Source organism: Scylla paramamosain, chromosome 21 (assembly GCF_035594125.1).
Source record: "Scylla paramamosain isolate STU-SP2022 chromosome 21, ASM3559412v1, whole genome shotgun sequence".
Taxonomy (NCBI): domain Eukaryota; kingdom Metazoa; phylum Arthropoda; class Malacostraca; order Decapoda; family Portunidae; genus Scylla; species Scylla paramamosain.
This window is the reverse complement of record NC_087171.1, coordinates 12,405,490-12,426,181: the sequence shown is the minus strand read 5'-3', so window position 1 is coordinate 12,426,181 and position 20,692 is coordinate 12,405,490. Positions and strand designations below refer to the sequence as shown.

The following is a 20,692-nucleotide window of genomic DNA, read 5'->3' as shown; positions in this document are numbered from 1 at the left end:
GAGGGCCATCTTGGCTGTGGCGTCGGCGACCTCATTACCGCGAACACCAGAGTGGGAGAGGACGCTTATTTTGGTTGCCTATTTTGCTTCGTATCGCTTATAGGCTGCCTCCTCCTGGAACTTTCAAATGTTTTCCTCGCACTTCGTCTTTCTTTTTTTTTTTACCACCTGTGGCCTGGAAAATACGTAGTGTGAGTGAAAACTTTGTGCATATGGCCAAATCATTTGTTCCATTCCACTCCTCGTCTGTTATAGCAACCACTGATGCCACTAGTTCGTTTCTCCCTCTCATAGTTTGTGCATTCCACAATAAAATCTTACAGTTTCTTACTGTAGATTTTGTGAAAGAGGCCCTTAGATCTGTACATCCACCTCAACTTTCTGTTTACCTGATATTCTTACCTGTTGGTCCTCCGACAGCGTAGGGAACCACTTCATTGTCCTCTACCATATCAACCCCATATCCCCTTCGTAGACAGAGCAGTACACGACACTTGGACGCACCAGACAGGATACACGACACTACTAGTGGACCCACTCCCCCAGCCGTGTCCTAGACACTGCAGTCACCAGGCTCAGTATAGGACAGCCGCCTCAGTGCCCACATGCACAGGCTAAGCCTGACGGACACAGCTCACTGCTCCTGGTACCCCATGCAGCCAGACACTCCAGAACATCTGCTGCTACACTGCCTCCACCACCACTCACACTGCACTGCTCTCCACTCACTGGCATCACTCCACATCCACAGGTCATCATTAGCAGACCTCTGGTCTAGCCTTCAGGATGCTCATGCACACCATGGTATTGCTCCATAAGACTGGACAGCTTACCGGAATCTAACCAGATAACCTGCCTGCTACCAGGACCTTCAGGGCATTAGAGACTATGACACCACAGCCTGCAAGGTCTCCAAATCCCCAACAAAACAAGACTTACCTGGTGGGCTTCCCAAACCCCAACCAACCCTGGAGGGGGTCCACGGAAGCCACACATTGCTGATGCGCCAGTCCAAGTTATTAAGAATGTACAAAGCAAGTAAAGCACTAAGATGTAATGACTGGAAAGTGCATCATAGCAGCTAAGAGAGATAGACACATGAATATCCAGTGAGACATGGTAAGGAGGATGAGGACAGAGTTATGGATATAAGTTGCTAATAATCATATAGCAGATCTCCAAGGTGACAAGACAAAGCTAATTTAAATAATGCCAAAGTTGTGACAAATGCAGCAGAGTTGGATAAACCATTCCAAATTGATATTCATCTTAAACTGAAATAGTGTTTGGGTATTTTAAGACTGGACTGTGTGTGGGCAATTTTCAGGTGGTGCCCTCTCGTGTCTGGATAAGGTGGGCAAGGAAAAAAAAAAATTTGGGGTAGGGGGAAAAGACCATGAAAAATTTTCCAGTAATAAATTAGGTCATGTCTCAGTAGTCTTCCCTTGACAAAGAATAATTTTAGAATCTTAAATCTCATAGTAGAGTTAAGGTTTTCAAGTCCACAAGTTTTCCTCTGTATACAAGCTAAATAAAGTGGGTGATAATATACATCCTTGCCTAATTGTTTATATATCTCCTAGCCTGTATTTAGCTCTTGTGTCCACATACATACTTTGCACTATATTAACTGTCTTTGCACTCAACCCAATCTTTTCTAAGACTGTACTTAGCATCTCTCTATTCACTCTGTCATAAGCTTTCTACATGTCTAGAAAACCTAAGTACAATTTACTTCCATCCTTCTTTCTCAACCATTTCATTCACCACAAACATGTCATCTTCTGCTCTCCTGCGCACACGAAATTCATTCTGTTCTTCACATAACAGTCCAGCTCTCTCAGTCCATTTACACAGTCACTTATTCAATGCTGCACTAAAAACTTCCTCTACTATGTTCACTAACACATTCAGCCTGTAGTTGTCCAATCATTATTACTCTTGTATCCTTCCTTATGCAACAGAGTCGCCCTGCATTCATTCTACATTCTTGGCACTCTCTCCTCTTCCCACACCTGGTTAAATAACTCAGTCATCCTATCAATCACAGGAGGAGGCAGTAGACACCTGCGGAAATGATAATTACTCCCAGTGAGGTCTAAAGCACTGTTCACAGGGTGCTGTGAACTTATCATTAAACCCAGCTGTGACCTCACTGAATGTTTCCCTTTGTGTCTCACAACACAAGGGGGCAGTCACAGCCTGCCCTCTAAAGACAACTCTCTTCCTCCACACAAAACTACAAGCACCTAATAACACACACACCCTTCACTCAAAAATTTCAAAATCATGGCAACTACACCAGCCTTGGAGTCCCCATCTGGGGAGGGGACCATAAATGTCCCCAGGTTGGACTGCCTTTCTGTCAACGACCCTAAGTGTCTTGACACCCCCCCTCAACTTTTTCTTCATTAACTTCTGCAACATTCGTGGTCTAAGATATAATTTTCAGTCTGTAGAACACCACCTCTCCTCTTCTAAACCTCATCTTCTTTTCCTCACTGAAGCTCAGGTGTCTGAGGCAACTGATAGTAGCCCCTTTTCTTTTCCCTCCTACTTTCTCTATCCTCATTTTCAATCCAAAGCTGGATGTTGCATTTATGTGCACAAAGACTTAACCTGCTCTCGTGCCCATGCTCTTGAATCTTCCAAGTTTTCCACCATCTGGCTACGACTACAGAGTCACTCTCAAACTAAATTTATTTGTGCTGTATACCTCTCACCTAACTCCTCTGACTACAAGAAATTCTTTGACTACTTAACTTCCAAAGTGGAGCACATTCTGACTCTCTTTCCTTTTGCAGAGATCTCCATTCTTGGAGACTTCAATGTTCACCACCAGCTTTGGCTTTCCTCTCCCTTCACTGACCATCCTGGTGAACTAGCCTTCAACTTTGCTATCCTCCATGACCTAGAGCAATTGGTGCAACACCCTGCTCATATTCCTGACCGTCTTGGAGATACGCCCAACATTCTTGACCTTTTCTTGACCTATAATCCTGCTTATGCTGTCGCCCTTTCTTCTCCGTTGGGCTCCTCCGATCACAGTCTCATATCTGTATCTTGTCCTATTGCTCCAATCCCTCCTAAGGATCCCCCTAAGTGAAGGTGCCTCTGGTGTCTTGCTTCTGCTAGTTGGGAGGACCTGAGGAGGTATTTTGCTGATTTTCCTTGGAATGACTACTGCTTCCGTGTCAGAGACCCATCTTTGTGTGCTGAGCGCATAACAGAGGTGATAGTGTCTGGCATGGAGGCATACATTCCTCACTCTTTTTCTCGACCTAAACCTTCCAAACCTTGGTTTAACACAGCTTGTTCTCATGCTATACATGATAGAGAGGTGGCCCACAAAGGATACTTAAGCCTTCCATCACCAGAATCTCATGCACTTTATATTTCTGCCTGGAACCATGCCAAGTCTGTTCTCCAACTAGCCAAAAACTCCTTCATTAACAGAAAGTGTCAAAACCTTTCAAGATCTAACTCCCCTCATGACTTCTGGCATCTAGCCAAAAATATCTCCAATAACTTTGCTTCTTCTTTCCCTCCTTTATTTCAACCAGATGGCACCACTGCTATCACATCTATTTCTAAAGCTGAAATTTCCACTCAAACCTTTGCTAAAAACTCTACCTTGGACGATTCTGGGCTTGTTCCTCCCTCTCCTCCATCCTCTGACTACTTCATGCTACTTATTAAAATTCTTCGCAATGATGTTTTCCATGCCCCTGCTGGCCTAAACCCTTGGACTTGATGGGGTCCCTCCTATTGTTCTCCGAAACTGTGCCTCTGTGCTTGCACCTTGCCTAGTCAAACTCTTTCTGCTCTGTCTGTCAACATCTACCTTTCCTTCTTGCTGGAAGTTTGCCTACATTCAGCTTGTTCCTAAAAAGGGTGACCAATCTAATCCCTCAAACTACCGTCCTATTGCTTTAATTTCCTGCCCATCTAAAGTCTTTGAATCTATCCTCAACAGGAAGATTCTTAAACATCTATCACTTCACAACCTTCTATCTGATTGCCAGCATGGGTTCTGTCAAGGCCGCTCTACTGGTGATCTTCTGGTTTTCCTTACTGAGTCTTGGTCATCCTCTTTTAGAGATTTTGGTGAAAGTTTTGCTGTTGCCTTGGACGTATCAAAAGCTTTTGATAGAGTCTGGAACAAAGCTTTGATTTCCAAACTACCCTCCTACGGCTTTTATCCTTCTCTCTGTAACTTCATCTCAAGTTTCCTTTCTGACCGTTCTATTGCTGCTGTGGTAGATGGTCACTGTTCTTCTCCTAAATCTATTAACAGTGGTGTTTATCAGGGTTCTGTCCTGTCACCCATTCTCTTCTTATTATTCATTAATGATCTTTTAAACCAATCTTTTTGCCCTATCCACTCCTACGCTGATGATACCACCCTGAACTTTTCCACGTATTTTCATAGATGTCCAACCCTTCAGGAGGTAAACATTTCATGCAGGGAAGCCGCAGAACGCTTGACTTCTGATCTTCCTAAAATTTCTGATTGGGGCAGAACAAACTTGGTATTGTTCAATGCCTCAAAAAATCAATTCCTCCATCTATCAACTCAGCACAACCTTCCAGACAACTATCCCCTCTTCTTCAATGACACTCAACTGTCCCCCTCTTCTACACTGAACATCCTCGGTCTGTCCTTTACTTATAATCAGAAATGGAAACTTCACATCTCATCTCTAGCTGAAACAGCTTCTATGAAGTTAGGAGTTCTGAGACATCTCTGCCAGTTTTTCTCACCCCCCCAGCTGCTAACTCTGTACAAGGGCCTTATCTGTCCATGTATGGAGTATGCTTCACATGTCTGGGTGGGTTCCACTCATATTGCTCTTCTAGACAGGGTGGAATCAACAGCTTTTCGTCTCATCAACTCCTCTCCTCTAACTGACTGTCTTCAGCCTCTCTCTCACCGCCACATTGTTGCATCTCTAGCTATCTTCTACCGCTATTTTCATGCTAACTGCTCTTCTGATCTTGCTAACTGCATGCCTCCCCTCCTCTCACAGCCTCACTGCACAAGACTTTTTTCTTTCTCTCACCCCTATTCTGTTCACCTCTAATGCAAGAGTTAACCAGTATTCTCAATCATTCATTCCTTTCTCTGGTAAACTATGGAACTCCCTGCCTGCTTCTGTATTTCTACCTTCCTATGACTTGAATTCCTTCAAGAGGGAGGTTTCAAGACACTTATCCATCAATTTTTGACTACTGCTTTGACCCTTTTATGGGACTGGTATTTCAGTGGGCATTTTTTTTATTGGATTTTTGTTGCCCTTGGCCAGTGTCCCTCCTACATAAAAAGAAAAAAAAAAAAACTTTCCCTCCATTTTTGTACATCTCACAGGGTATCTCATCTGGCCTTGCTGCCTTCCCATTCTTCTACTTTTCACACATTTCTCCACCTCCTCCCTGCTGATTCAGCTCATACACATTCTTTCTCTCCAGTGTCACATATCCTTCTCTCACATCAAGTACCTTGCCTACACCACCAATCTCTTCCCAAAACTCTTTTATCACCTTCCTCATCTCTTCCTTATCTGTCACCAATGCTCCATTCATCTTCAGTCTCTCCACATTCTCACTGTTAGGCATCCCCTCACCCCTCACTGTATTTCAGTTTGCACCCTATTACAGAAATATTATCACCCTCATCATCATCATCATCATTATTGTCATCACCATGATATCGCCACAGTGATCATCATCATCACCATCATTGTTATTATCATCATCATCATTATTATCATTGTCATCATCATCACCACCATCATCATTAACCTACATTTCCATTTGATTTCTGTGGCCACTCCTCTTCCATGTCTGGACTCTTTCAAGTTCCAAGCACTTAATTTCCAAATTCTTTGCTTCTGAACAATGATTCAGTCAATTATGTGTGTGCGTTTTCAAATATGGGGAAGGAAGGAGGAAAAGGACAAATCCTCACTGATCAGTGCACATTGGGGTCTCCATATCAGGGGCTGACAGTATAGGTAATAATTCATCTTGCTATTCCATAACACATGCAGCATTCCCATTCCTAAATCTACAATGATGAAGAAAAATCTAATGAGACACTAGAGACCATGTCCTATTTATGCATTCACTGTAGCTCTCCATCTAGCCTTATTTTAGACAACCTCTTTTCCTTGTTCTGCATCATCCCTCTTATAAACACTCTACACTTTTCATCCATCCCATTCATCTAACTCTTCTCACATCGAATCTGGTTATCTCCAATGATGATTTCTCTACGAACCTAAACCATCGCAACACCCCCTGTTCAGCTTGCCTACCTAACTCTCTTTTAGCATCTCTTATTTGCACTTCTTTTTCTCAATGTGAGTGTTACTCTACCCACATTCTTCTCTTCTCTAACATTTAATGATTCAGCCCAATACAATACAGTAAGCATCTCTACACCCACTCCTCTTCAAACAACTTGTATTCAAAACTATATTCATTCTCCTATCATCTACCACCCTCATAAACTTTAAATCAGCTATCACTGCAGTATCATATGTGAACTGCCACTAATTCAGATTCTCTTCTTTAACATCAACATTTTTACAGTGACTTTCCCTTCCTTACACCATCAAACAAACAAATGGACATCATACATTTTTGCTGCAGCTTTATTTGAATAGGAAATAACTCATTTCTACATCTATAAGATTTGTAATCAAAATTCCTATTTCCCAAATATTTTTATTTTTATATGAAAATGCTCACAGGTATTAAAATAAATACAAACAACAGAAATTATAGCCACAATCTCTGATGTAGTCTTCAAGGCAAGGGAAAAGTGGCAAATGCTTACAATGAGTTTCAAGAGAAGGGCAATTTGTGACATCAAGCTGAGTCTTCCCATATTGAAACAAAAATGGCCTACAGGTACCATACACACTTTTGCTTGGGTGACTGATGTGCATTGTATACAGATAGTAACAAAATCTTTACACAATTGTCACTTTTAATCTTTTAGAATGTCTACTCTAATGGCAATATGTTTATGTTAAAATAAGTACATACTGCATTGTAAATATGTAATTTAGGAACAAAGAAGTAAGATAATGAAAATGTATGCCTGTAGTCTGACAGCTATCATGAGCATTCAACAAGTTATAATCTCTCTTCAGCTAGTCAGAGTTTTCTGTAGATCATCTCATGTCTTTCCTCTGTGCATCTTATTTCACAATTACTCATGTTAAATTGGACTGTATGGATAGCAAACATCAAGCCAATAACTGACTATCTCACACTAAAACTGTTATAGTTATGCTTACATGAATCATTTAATTCAGACTTTAAGAGGAATGAGAAGGCTGAAATATAGTGAGTGAATGTTGAAAGGCATTAAAGTAATGATAAATAACAGTGAGTGAGGCAAGTGTGTCCCAAATGTATATGAACTGCTGATTCATTTCAAATCTATGAATAAGATAGGTTGACTTGTACCATAACAAAAGCAAAGGTATCATGAGTTAAGTTTATTTTTTTATTTCTTATCCCCCCCCAAAAAAAAAAAAATAAATAAATAAATAAATAAAATGAATAAATAAATAAAAAAAAATAGCATTTGGTTCATCTGCCAGTACATGAGCAAAGGGAAGTGACTAATTTGAAAAGAATTGGAAAATTCAGTGATGTGTATGGTAGGAATGTAACTTGTAATATTAAAAAAAATTATCAAAAGAATGCTTAGGAAAGAATAAATATATGGCATCAAAGAAGTGTAGGAGCATAGTGAGTGATGAGTTAAAAGCCAGCATGAAAAAGAGCTGGGACAAACAGGAAAATTACATGGAAAGGTTAAATTTACTACAAATAGGAGAGGGGGAAATTCTTAGCGAAAAAGAATTCAAAAGGCTGTTCAATAAGTTCTCAGCCTAACATAGGAGGGGAAACAGAAGCCCAACATGACTGGAACATGTTTGTATTTGTTCCAAACAAGTGATGCAAGGGCTGACATCCTTACCAACATTTTTCATTCAGTTCAATGGTGACTTCATGAGCGAGGATGGCCCCTTCCAGTAAAACGAGTGAAGTTGAACAGGAGGCTATGATAAAGTTTTTTGTGATTTAAGGGAAAGCACAACAGTTGATTCATGAGGACTTGAGGACAACGCTAGGGGACAGTGCCCAACCCTATTCCACTGTCAACCCCGAAGTGGTGGTCCATCAACTGCAGTTACCAAGGAAACTGTAGTTGTGGTGGAGAGTATGGTCATGGATAATTGCCATAACTCAGTGTGATACATTGTTTCTTGAGTGGGAATCAGGAACCTTGCACAATCACCTTAACCTTTCCAAGGTGTGTGGCTGCTATGTCCCAAGAATGCTGACACCTAAGCAGAAGAGGAACCAAAGAATGACTTCAATGGTGATGTTAACCCTCATGAGAGTGGATCTGGAGGGATTCATGGCCAAACTTGTAACCCAGGATGAAATGTGGGTTCCTCACTTTGATCTGGAGACAAAAAGCCAAATCTAAGTAATATGAGTAAGCATCCTCCTCTTCAACGCCATGATAATTCAAGATCATGAAGTCATCCTGGAAGATCATGGTGACAAGTGCTCTGAAGAAATCCTCCTCGTGGACTTTTTGAATCATAGCTGCACCATTAACAGACCATATTATGCTGATCTATTGGGGAAGCTTCGGGAGGCTCTGCTTTAGAAACACTGAGGGAAGAGCATGGTGGTCATGAACTAAGTGATGTCCTGCCGCTTCGAATTGTTGGCCAACCTCCCTTATTCCCCTGATCTGGCACCCTCTGACTTTCTCCTTTTCCCACACATGAAGAAACAGCTGCAGATTTTCTCTTTCACTGGTGACAAGAAGACCAAGGAGAATGTCATGGAGGTTTTGGAGGGTTTCAACCCACCTTTCTTCAGGAGTGGATTTTCACAGCTGAAGACAAGACTAGAAAATACACCATGGTCAAAGTCAATTACATTGAAAAATAAAAAAGTAAATTGAGTGAACCTTTGTTCTTCTATTTTTGCTCCTTCTGAGTTAGGCCAAGAAGTCATTGAACAGTCCCCATATGTGGGTGAGAGCAAAGAAAAAGTTTCAGACAGTTTTAAAAGATGTGGCAGTTAAAGGCATGGAAATCATAGGAAAGAACAGCACTAGATTTTGATATATAAAAGGTTAAGATGAAAGGAGAGAGAAGAAGGAGGCCTGATTCAACTCAAAAAATAAATGATGGAATACAGTGGAAAATATCTGTAGTAAAGTGGAGGCCAATAGAGTCATTTGGGAAAAGCACACAAGGATGGACAAGCAAATTTTATAGCCATAATAGGTGTGTGTAAGTGGAGAAGGGTTGTGCATTTTGTGAGTGAGTGTGTGTGTATTTACCTAGTTGTGGTTTACAGGAGGGGAGAAATCTCATAGTATTCCATCTCTATATCTATCTAGTTTGGTCTCAAAAGCATGGACCGAGTTCATTCAATTTGTTCACACTTATATGAGGAAAACTATACTTCTTGATGTCTCTTCTACACTTAACTTTCTTCAACTTCTTACTGTGTCCCTTTGTACTCTGTGTCTAAATTTATAAAACATTTTTTGTCTACATTTTCCATTCCATTTATCATTCTACAGATGTTTATTAAATCTCCTCTCTCTCTCTCCTATTTTCAAGGGTAGGAATTTCCAACATTTTTAATCTCTCTTCATCCAGAACCATCTTAGTGACTGCTCTTTGTACTCTTTCTAATTTTACAATATTCCTCTTTGTATGAGGAGACCACACCAATGCAGCATATTCCAATCTTGGTCTTATCATAGAAATCAACAACTTTCTTTTATCATTCCATCATCCAAATATGAGAATGCCATTCTTACTCTTTTTAACAAATTCATCATCTCTCCAGTAATTTTACCAATATGTCTGTCCAGAGTAAAATTTTCAGTAACTGTTACTCCCAAGTTCACTTCCTCTTTTGATTTCTTTAACTTCACACCATCCATCTCATAATGATATTGTATTCTTTTCTCACTCTTAGCAAACTTCATTACTTTACATTTACTTAAATTGAATTCCATTTGCCAAGATTTACTCCATCTATTTATCTTACTTAAATCACCTTGCAGTACCATACAGTTATTTACATTTTCTACCCTTCTCATCAGCTTAGCATCATCTGCAAATAAGTTCATATAACTATCTATTTCTTCATTTATGTCGTTCACATACATTACAAACATTATTGGTCCCAACACTGACCTCTGTGTGGACACCACTAGTTACTTTCAGCCAAGATTAATTTTGGTCTTGTATTACAGTTCTCATCTCTCTCATCCAGATAATCCTCCATCCACTCCAGCAGTCATCCTCCAATTTTTCCATAATTCTTTATCTTCTATAGCAATCTTTGGTGTGGTACTTTGTCAAACGCCTTCTTCAAGTCTAAGTGGACACCATCCACACATCTGTCTCTCTCCTGCACAATATTGACAATATCGTGTGTGTCTGTGTGTGTGTGTGTGTGAAAGAGAGTTTGTAGAATATAAAAACAGTGAAGGATGGGGGATGAAGGAAGATATAATATAGCCATTCCAATTTAAAATTGCATAAGTAATGATAAAGAAGGAGCAGGTTACTTAAATACATAGGCCTGACAAAGAGGGTTGGCAGATGAATGTCATCTAGCTCAGGTTTTTGAAAAGTGAAAACCCAAAACCCAAAACCCAACTAGATATGGCATCAACAATATACAAAAAAAAAATATATATATATATATATATATATATATATATATATATATATATATATATATATATATATATATATATATATATATATATATATATATATATATATATATATATATATATATATATTATAAGTATATTAAATGGGATTGAACTGTGTAAGTGGAAAAAAAAAAAATTTCAACATCAATTAGATCATGAGGCACCAATCTTTTATGTGAGAACACCACAGTGTTTATAGGAGGAGGAAAACTGAAAAGAGAAGAATGACTACAGTTGTTCAATAAAGTAACAGATTAGTGAAAAGGATGATATACTAGCCAACAGGGCAGCTGAGTAATGTTTTGTGCCATATGTGCATCATGCAGCTTCAGCTCAGTTAGTTTATATAATACCAAAAAAGCAATATTTTCTTCTACAAAGAAAATGAGAACCTGGACAAAATCATGACTTAGAGAAGGAAAACAAGTGAGTGATGTATGGGGAACATTATCACATTGGATCCCTTGGATGAATTAAGGGAGCTCCAACACATATATGCATATCTTCATTGCCATCAGGTAAAACAAGATATTCTATCTAATCACACAAAGCTTATCAACAACAAGGATTAGCACTATGCTCCTTACACTACACTATAACTTATCATCACTGTTGTCAAATATAATGTTTAGTGGGAAACATGAATTAAAGTTGTGTGATAGATATAAAAATTACACTATGCATACAAGACATACTGAAAAAAGAGACCAGGAGTGTACTAGGAAGCTACAAGATAATAAGGGAACAGCAGAAGTAGAAAAGAAAAGTAAGTACCTAAGAACTAGATGTTAATGCTGATGGAGAAGACAATCATCAAAATTTGGAATGCTTCTAGGTAATATAGCACTGAGGAGGCATGAGATGCAGGCTGCAGTGGAGAAAGAATATATGTCATAAAAGGAGGAAATGTACAAAGGAAACTACAGCAGTGCAGGCACCAATTAGCCAGCACTCTACCATTGCAACTTCACTTCAAAGGATATGCAATGCACGTCATCCAATACAATGAGTTTGCAGCTCCATAGTACTTAATGTTTTTATTTTTAACATGTGGTAATATTTTACATATTTGAACACAACTGTACTGAAATAATGAATTTCATCAAAGGAGCCTAGGAGGTAGAAAAAAAAAAATATTGCAGGGTTCCAAAACTGATTATCATTTCTGCCACTGATTTAATTATATAAGTTTTATGAAGTTTAGACTTTGTGCACCCAATCGTTATGGTACCAGGGAGGTGTAAAACTTAAAGGTTTGTTGTAGTTTCCATCCATTTTACCAGGTATACAGAAACTTGAGGGTAGACATGGACTGATGGAAACTCACATGGATTCTTCCATGGGAGAAAAAACAAGTAAATGCCTGGCCTAGCATTTTCCTGAGTAATGGCATCCTTGAGGTCTTTTTGTATTCTTTCTTATTAGAATTATTACATTTGTCTTTAGACTGCAGTATTTAATGAAATAAAGTGTCATTGATTCTTGAAAAGCAGGTCTCTATTTAAATCTTGGTCTCTATTTGAATCTATGACATAAAGTACTGTACTCAGGATAGACAAGTTTCTTCCCATAAGCCTTTATATACTTTGAACCTATGATTGTCGGATATGTTATCATCAATGAAATGACCCTACCTTGTTTTATCACTGGTGATAGCTTGCAACATCATACTTGTAACTTGATGAAATCAGGCCTTTGGGAAGCTTATTTCTGATTACTTATTACTACCGTGGTCCATCTTATGGACATGCTCTAATGATACTGTATGGTATTTGTCCCACTTAAGTTTTTCTTAAAAAACATAAAAATAAGACACAGAGATCATGGCTTTCCTGTTCCCCTTTCATAAAATCTTATAATAAAGTGGCTTACAATTTCTGAAGGGGAATATATTCAGAAAATGGTCAGTGTGAATGCATAATATGCAAACAATATTACAACTCTGCTTATACTACCAATGCTTTGGATGTAAAAGCAGACAATTGTTTGTGTACCATAATTCAATTGACAGTCTGTAAAGAAATAAATAAAAAGCTGACTTTAATCAAAATCATATATCAATTGATAAAAGTGAAAATTTGGTATTCAAACACCAAAATTTCTTACTTTGAAAAGATACTTATCTTTGCCCTCTATTAAGCAAAAGAACTCTAGTATTGGATGGCTCTTTTATGGTGCTGCTTTGAGCTACGACTAGCTTCTGAAACAAATTTTGTGGTAAGAGCCTGAATCTGAAGCTTTCTACATGTTGGGACATTTGATCCCCAGAGGCAAGTAGGAATTTGTTGACATCATTGCTGCTGGCCACTTCAGCAAAAAACATCTTTGTTGTCTAGCTTGTGGATGACAGGATAGCTAATCATCAGTTAATTAAGCATAATGTTATTTAATACATAAATATATAAGCAACTACACATATTTGCTATAAAAATATATATAAATACAAAAAATTACTAAGAGAAATTAATCACAAAAACTATAAAGCCTACCTGACTAGTAAGGAATAGTGCTAATTAAAGCCATGCCACTTCGAGAGTGCCATCCTATAAAAGTATTCTTGTGAGAGGTTCTAGGAAGCCTTAAGCCTTCACTTAGCTCAGAACACCACAATCACATTTCTGCACATTACTTGGAAAGCATGTAAAATTTGAAGTAGGATATAATTTCCAAAGAAGCAACAGTAATTTTTAAGTTGATGCAACAAGAGTCTGTGATGCATAATCATGCATGCATATGCATCTGGTGTTGGCTCCTTTAGTAATATTATTGTGCATATTCATATCAAACAACCAATTTGATAAAATGAGATAAAATTTCATATAAAAACATTCTTCAAATAGTTTTTACATACAAACCTACATTTGCTAAAACTGTAGGACCAATAATTTTACAGGCAGAAGCAACAACAGAGTTTTTTGGACAAATCATATGTGTGTGTGTGTGTGTGTGTGTGTGTGTGTGTGTGTGTGTGTGTGTGTGTGTGTGTGTGTGTGTGTGTGTGTGTGTATATATATATATATATATATATATATATATATATATATATATATATATATATATATATATATATATATATATATATATATATATATATATATATATATATATATATATATATATATGCACAGAGAAGAATGTAAATATATTTTTGGGGGGAAACTGTTACTTGTGTAACAAAGGTAATGCAACCATAATGCAATTCTGCCTAATCACTCATACCACAATTTTTATTTATCTACATCAGAGCCAAACTTGGTAATTCTAAAGTCTGAAGTTGCTTCTTTTACCTACAAAATCTAACCCACTTCCATGTAATACTTACAACCTGCTTTTCATATTAAAGATATTTCAGATAATTAAATATACTATCTAAAAATACAGAAAAATGCACTCAACTCAAAATTAAAATGACTATTTGTTTAACTAACCAGATGTGTATACATATTTTCAGTACTCATCAATTTATATTTTGTTCGTGGTTTCATGCCACAATACTCTGGTACCTCAGTTTACAAGTTTCATTAGTTCCAGAAGACCACATGTAACCTGAAACCTATTTTCCCACAGAAAATCAGGGAAACTCTATCAATCCATCATCTGAAAACACAAAGAACACACTGAAGAGCTTGAATGAATAAGGATGACCACATGGTTGTTTCCCTAACAAGAGTGCAGTACTGACTGACCAAGTGAGAGCAAGCATGGCCATACATCTTTGTTTACTGCCTGCCACCTGGTGAAAAACAAAATTGAAATCCTCTGCCCAATCAAACAGGTGCTCATAACTTGCTCACAACTTGAGTCTTTGCTCATTACCTGAAGCATTCTCATTTAATTATCTTTTACTTGTAACCAAAGGCACTTATAATCTGAGGTACCACTGCATTCTAATTTATTAAATCCCAATTAAGCATCAAAATGAGCTGCTTCAGTGCAGACATGTTAAGGTTAGTCAACTGAGACTCTGTCTTATGCATGTTACTTATTTTATAAGCCACATTTGTTGTAAAGGAATTTTTAAGTTCAGTGGATAGTGATGAAATTTCTTGGTCATATTTCAAAATGTTAGAATTCTATGTGACTTATTCAAGTGTTAAAAACAAAAACATTATATATCACTTAATAGAATAGTTTCTTTCCATCTTAAAATTATTCAATAATTTATTTCCATCTTAAATTTCTTTAAGAACATACTTAGTTTACACACACATACAAAAAAAAAATAAATAAATAAAAAAATAAATAAATAAATAAATAAATAAATAAATAATAATAATAATAATAATAATAATAATAATAATAATAATAATAATAATAATAATAATAATAATAATAATAATAATAATAATAATAAATAAATAAATAAATAAATAAATAAATAAATAAATAAATAAAAAATTGCCCTGAAATCTTAAGGGATACTACATATTCCCACTTTTCTTTTCAGGATGAATAGGATCAGCATGTGTAAGTGTAGGTACAAAGTCTGTGGTGCAAAGCAAATCTTGTGAAGCAGTTTCTAAATAAGATTAAATACAAACTGAACACACTCATGTATCGTTAGTGAGAGTACTGTACTAGGTTACTGTGATACACTGGGTCTAATATGCCAGGAAACTATCACTTGTGCTGCATAGGATATTTCTAATCCATGTGTGTGTGTGTGTGTGTGTGTGTGTGTGTGTGTGTGTGTGTGTGTGCGTGTGTGTCTACACCCGCACTTACTAGTCCCCCCGCCCTCTAGCCAGAATCACAACCAGACAGAACTGGGTGATCACTCAAACAAGCCACCCCCTAAACCCTGGGGCTTCTCTCCCTCTCTTTCCCTCCCCTATAACACTCCCCATCACTCTTGTCCCTCATTCCCACACTCCTCACACCTTGTCTGAGTGAGTGCCCAGGACTGACTGGCTGTGACTCCAACTACAAGGGGGGGTGGGAGGAATTAGTAATTGCTAGGTCAGCATTTAAAATTTTCTTTAAGATATTTTCTTTATATCTAACAAGAATCTTATTCTCTTTTGAAATTTGGTTGATGATTTTGTCATAGCTAGTCATGCTTGCTATATCGGAATTTTGAGTTCCTTAACCCTTCCTCAGTAGCTGTGGAATGACTGGACATATTGAGGAGGCTGATATTTATGTCATGAATTGTGGCGTTGCTCTGGGCTGTAGGAGGCGCTGGTAGGCTGGTACAGGATAAATTGTGAGCTCCTTGTGTGGTGGCAGTGGGAGGCACTGAATGGGCACAAGGAGCCCACAAGTCATGCTGTATCAGCCAATCAGCACCTCCTACAGCCCAGAGCAATGCCACAACTCACAGCATAAATACCAGCCTCCCCGGCATGTCTAGTCATTCCACAGCTACTGAGGAAGGATTAAGGAACCTGAAATAGTGATATAGCAAGCATGACTAGCTACGACAAAATCATCAACCAAATTTCAAAAGAGAATAAGACTCTTGTTAAATATAAAGAAAACATCCTAAAGAAAATGTTAAATGCTGACCTAGCAATCATATTTAAAGAAACATGCATAAAATAGAATCTTCTGCCTGTATACATATGCTATATATATATATATATATATATATATATATATATATATATATATATATATATATATATATATATATATATATATATATATATATATATATATATATATATATATATATATATATATATATATATATATATGTGGTGTGTGTGTGTGTGTGTGTGTGTGTGTGTGTGTGTGTGTGCAGTGCCTTGTTTGGGTTACCCTGTGTGGAATTGCTGGTCTAATATATATATATATATATATATATATATATATATATATATATATATATATATATATATATATATATATATATATATATATATATATGTTCGATCCCACACTTGTGCATTTGTCCTACGAGTGACAGCTTTCAATTACATTTTATCACAGGCTTGCCATTCAAACACATCTTCACTCTTACATGGGTAAAACAGACCCTAAAGCACATGATCATATGAGAATATTGCATGCCTGTAGTTCATTAGATGGATCTGCAAGTGAAAAATTTGTCTAAGTGTTTTGCTTCAAAAGACCTGCATTTTTTAATAATCTCTCTATATCACAGTAATCACATATAGTAACTACAAACTATGTAATATCAATACTTCTGGATTACAGAATAAAGCATCTAAATAGAGAAAATTACTTTGTCAATAACATAAGACAACTTGAAATGCAATTAAGATTTGCTTAACAGTAGTATAGTCTGGCCCTCCAACCATATTCCTCACATACTTTACAACCATCACTGATCACAATAGTGGCACCAAATAGATTTCCAGAATATTTACAATGTCTAATGAATATACAATCAAAATATAATGCTGCTGAAATCCCACTGTGTGTGCTGGCCATCTCTTGTAAACTACTACACCTTATTCTATATAAGTTGCTTTTCTTACACAAATGAGGAGACATAAAATAAAGAATCTCAAAGAAAATAAAATAAAAAGATACAAACACAATATAAAGAACTCTGCTGTTTCTTTCTTGCCTTAAGGGACCTACAGTTCATTTAGTTGTGTTTTTAAGTCTTCTACCCTAATTCATATTTACACACTCTACAAGCCTTGACCATGACCTGAAAAATTATGTCTGTAAAATTCCACTGTAGTGCTCAGCATCATGGATTCTACCAAAGTAATCTTTACATTTGATGATATATGAACACACTGCTTTCACTAGCTGAACAGCCAGTGTTTAATACATTTTAAAAAGGAGCAGCAAAATGAGCTTGTAATTTTAACAGAATCTTAATTTTCTTTGAAAGATTCTGGATTTTACATACAATATATATATATATATATATATATATATATATATATATATATATATATATATATATATATATATATATATATATATATATATATATATATATATATAATTTCAGGTAATATTTTCTTCCACAAATTTACATTGCCAGAAGCCTCTACTATGTGCAATCTAGGATTTTATTGTTTTTATTGCTTTGGAGATTTTATTTACATAATAATGACTTGTCAATATAAATTAAGTTTGGTAGTTGCACATGAAATTGACTTGGATATCAGAGATCAATGAAAGCATCTCCCCCAAACCAATAGTTATTTCCTCTTTGCTTTAACTTAACACTTTTCACTATATTATCTCACACAATACATTCATAGTTCCTATCAATCATGAGAAGTGTGAACTCAAATGTATTATTTTGTTATCATTACAAGCCAGAAAAGACTAGTGAATGAAATATGGGGATTTAGGAACTCTTCTTATAAGATGATATTCTCTCAAAACAAGAAACAAGCAAATAAGGATTTATAAAAATTGCTGCTCTTTTCTATTACTGATTCTTTTCCAGATGCCATGTATGTGCAGGGAAAAGGTTAACTTCATACTAAATCAATATATAAACCCCAAACCAGATTTTTTTTCTTGTTCAACTATTATGTATATTACATATATCTTAGTGACTTTATTGAAGACCATAAAGTTTAAATGCAATAAATTATATTGTAGAAGTGGTTTCTCCACTTTATAGAATTAAATACTTTCAATAACTTTGACAAATAATTCTATAATGCTATAAAATTATGTACAGTTTACTGATAATTTTAAAAACTGCATTAATACATTTTTAGTACAGGTACACCACCTCTTTACCAGCAAACCTGATTCTGAAGCATTGCTAAATTAAGCATTTAGCTGGATGAGCCAACATCACATAATAATAATACTACTATTAATAATAACAATAATAATAATGATAATAATAATAATAATAATAATAATAATAATACTAATAATAATAATAATAATAATAATAATCATAACCTAATCCACTAATTTTCGCAGCAGTAGCCACAGCCCTTGTCTTTAACACAACACAAGTTTAGTACATTATTCTTGGTCTTTTGTGCACTTGTTATCCTTGTAGTGGTCACTCTGTATTATATCAATGATGTTTTTGTATCTTTGCTACTGTCTCAACAAACTTCATTGATATACTCTTAGACTAGTATACACTACATCTCTATAATGCACTGTAGTAGTACTGTATACACATTGTTGAAAAGCACACCACTCTGATAGCATAATCCAAGACTGTTATTTTAGGCATTTTATATATGGTGTATATTCTTATATCTTTTCTATTAGCTGCATCAGATACACAGCACTGTGAATGTTATTGAACCTGATTGATAGATATAAACTTTAAGCTCCATCTTCTGGTTTTATCCAAACTAAAGATGTTGGACTCACAGTTGCCAGCAAACTGGTGGTATACCTGTAGTATAAGGCATCTATGAATCTACAATATATAAGATGAGGTGCTAATACTTATTGCCAAATTTTTAAGCTGCAAAATACAAATATTTGACAATTTATTTAGAGAGCTGAATAAAATAAGAGAGAAAACAGTTTCCCACAACCACTGATCTAAGAAAAACAACAGTACTGTACACACTTATTTAGGCCTTCAAAATAACCCTACTTTTCTTAATGAATATTCATTGTAAGTTTGTATTACTGGTGTTAAACTTTAATTCCTGACACCACACCTCAAATGACTGATACTCCTTTGAACATATTGACTGATAGCTACTCTACACGGTAAGTATGCCTCCCATGAAAATATGACATACAGGAATACTTGCAAAATATTCAGTTAAGCATCAACAGCAATTCTACAAACATACATGCAGAAATGACATGCAGAATGTAGGATTTTTTCTTTTCTTTTTTTTAGAATAATCCTGTGTATGTATAGGGTTATTCTACACTTCCTGCTTCATAGATCAATGGTTATGAAAAAACTAATACCTTCCCACCAAAAGTAAACTAATAAGTATACAAATAAAAAATAATAAAAATAAATAAATAAAATCTTCCACAGAAGACAGCAGACTTTAGCAATGGACAACTAATAGACTGAGTCACTTCTGTTGTAAATTGCATACACCTTTCATCATTTCTAGTATAAAAACAATTACTTTGCCTGCTTTGCTTTGCTAAGACTTTTGCATTCTAATAAGCAGTCATGTTTGGTTTACACTATGCTCATGCCACTGCCCCTGAGGATTACAGAATGGATTACAGAGTGGCAGGAAGACAATAGCAGCTTTGTACAAAAAAGCATGAATTGGTCTTCATATGCTGCAGCCAAAATTATATGATACAGAAGTTCTGAAAAGGAATGATGAGTACTAGTGTTTTAGGTCTACCTTTTTGCTCATACTAGTGCAAGAATTCATAATACATAACTTCCATTGCAATAGCTAAGATTAGTGTTTAAAATCTTTAAGCATTTGGTTTAAATCATGATCATGAGCCAGAACAGGTAGTTACCAAAGTTATGTAGTTTATATACAATGATCATATGACAGGATAACAAAAATATTTAGTCACTGTTTGATGATACAATGTCTCCTCAGTCATTTCAGTCAAGTCTGTTGTAACACAGGGAAAAAGAAAATTTATTAAAATGAACCATACTCTACAGATACATTGTGGCTCCCACCTCAACCTGGACACATCTGCTGCTAAATTGAGAATACAAAATAATTTTTTTTTTTACCCTATGCTTTTGTAACTTCCAAGTAAGATTAAAATATTCCACACATATCTAATTATGAGAGATGTTGACTGGCATACAATCAGCATGTACTAAATAGCTGTGCATAAGTAGTGACCAGTAATCCTATGAGTAGTATGGTGATACTACAACTTTGATCATCTTTCACTTATTTCTTCTATATATAAATAATTATGACATTTGTTTGACTTGACACACATGATCAGCTAAAACTGATGACATGGGCTGACATGCAATGAGTAGTTTTGAGGCAATTATACAACTAGCCAATTATTTTTCATAAC

General features: G+C 36.1%; 1 protein-coding gene and 1 long non-coding RNA gene across 3 annotated transcripts in view; both read left to right on the top strand.

The window, feature by feature from the left end:
- Positions 1-12: 12 nt before the first annotated feature.
- Positions 13-1,559, top strand: LOC135111042 (uncharacterized). The gene is made up of 2 exons (XR_010273536.1): positions 13-191; positions 476-1,559. It is a non-coding gene; the product is annotated as an uncharacterized LOC135111042 (long non-coding RNA).
- A 9,977-nt stretch (positions 1,560-11,536) lies between these two features.
- The window catches only part of LOC135111036 (maternal embryonic leucine zipper kinase-like), a 41,307-nt gene continuing 32,151 nt past the window's right edge, over positions 11,537-20,692 (top strand). For both annotated transcript variants that reach the window (XM_064023942.1, XM_064023940.1), the window contains exon 1: positions 11,537-11,555. The gene's annotated coding sequence lies outside the window, so the exon portion shown is untranslated. The remainder of the gene's footprint in view (positions 11,556-20,692) is intronic.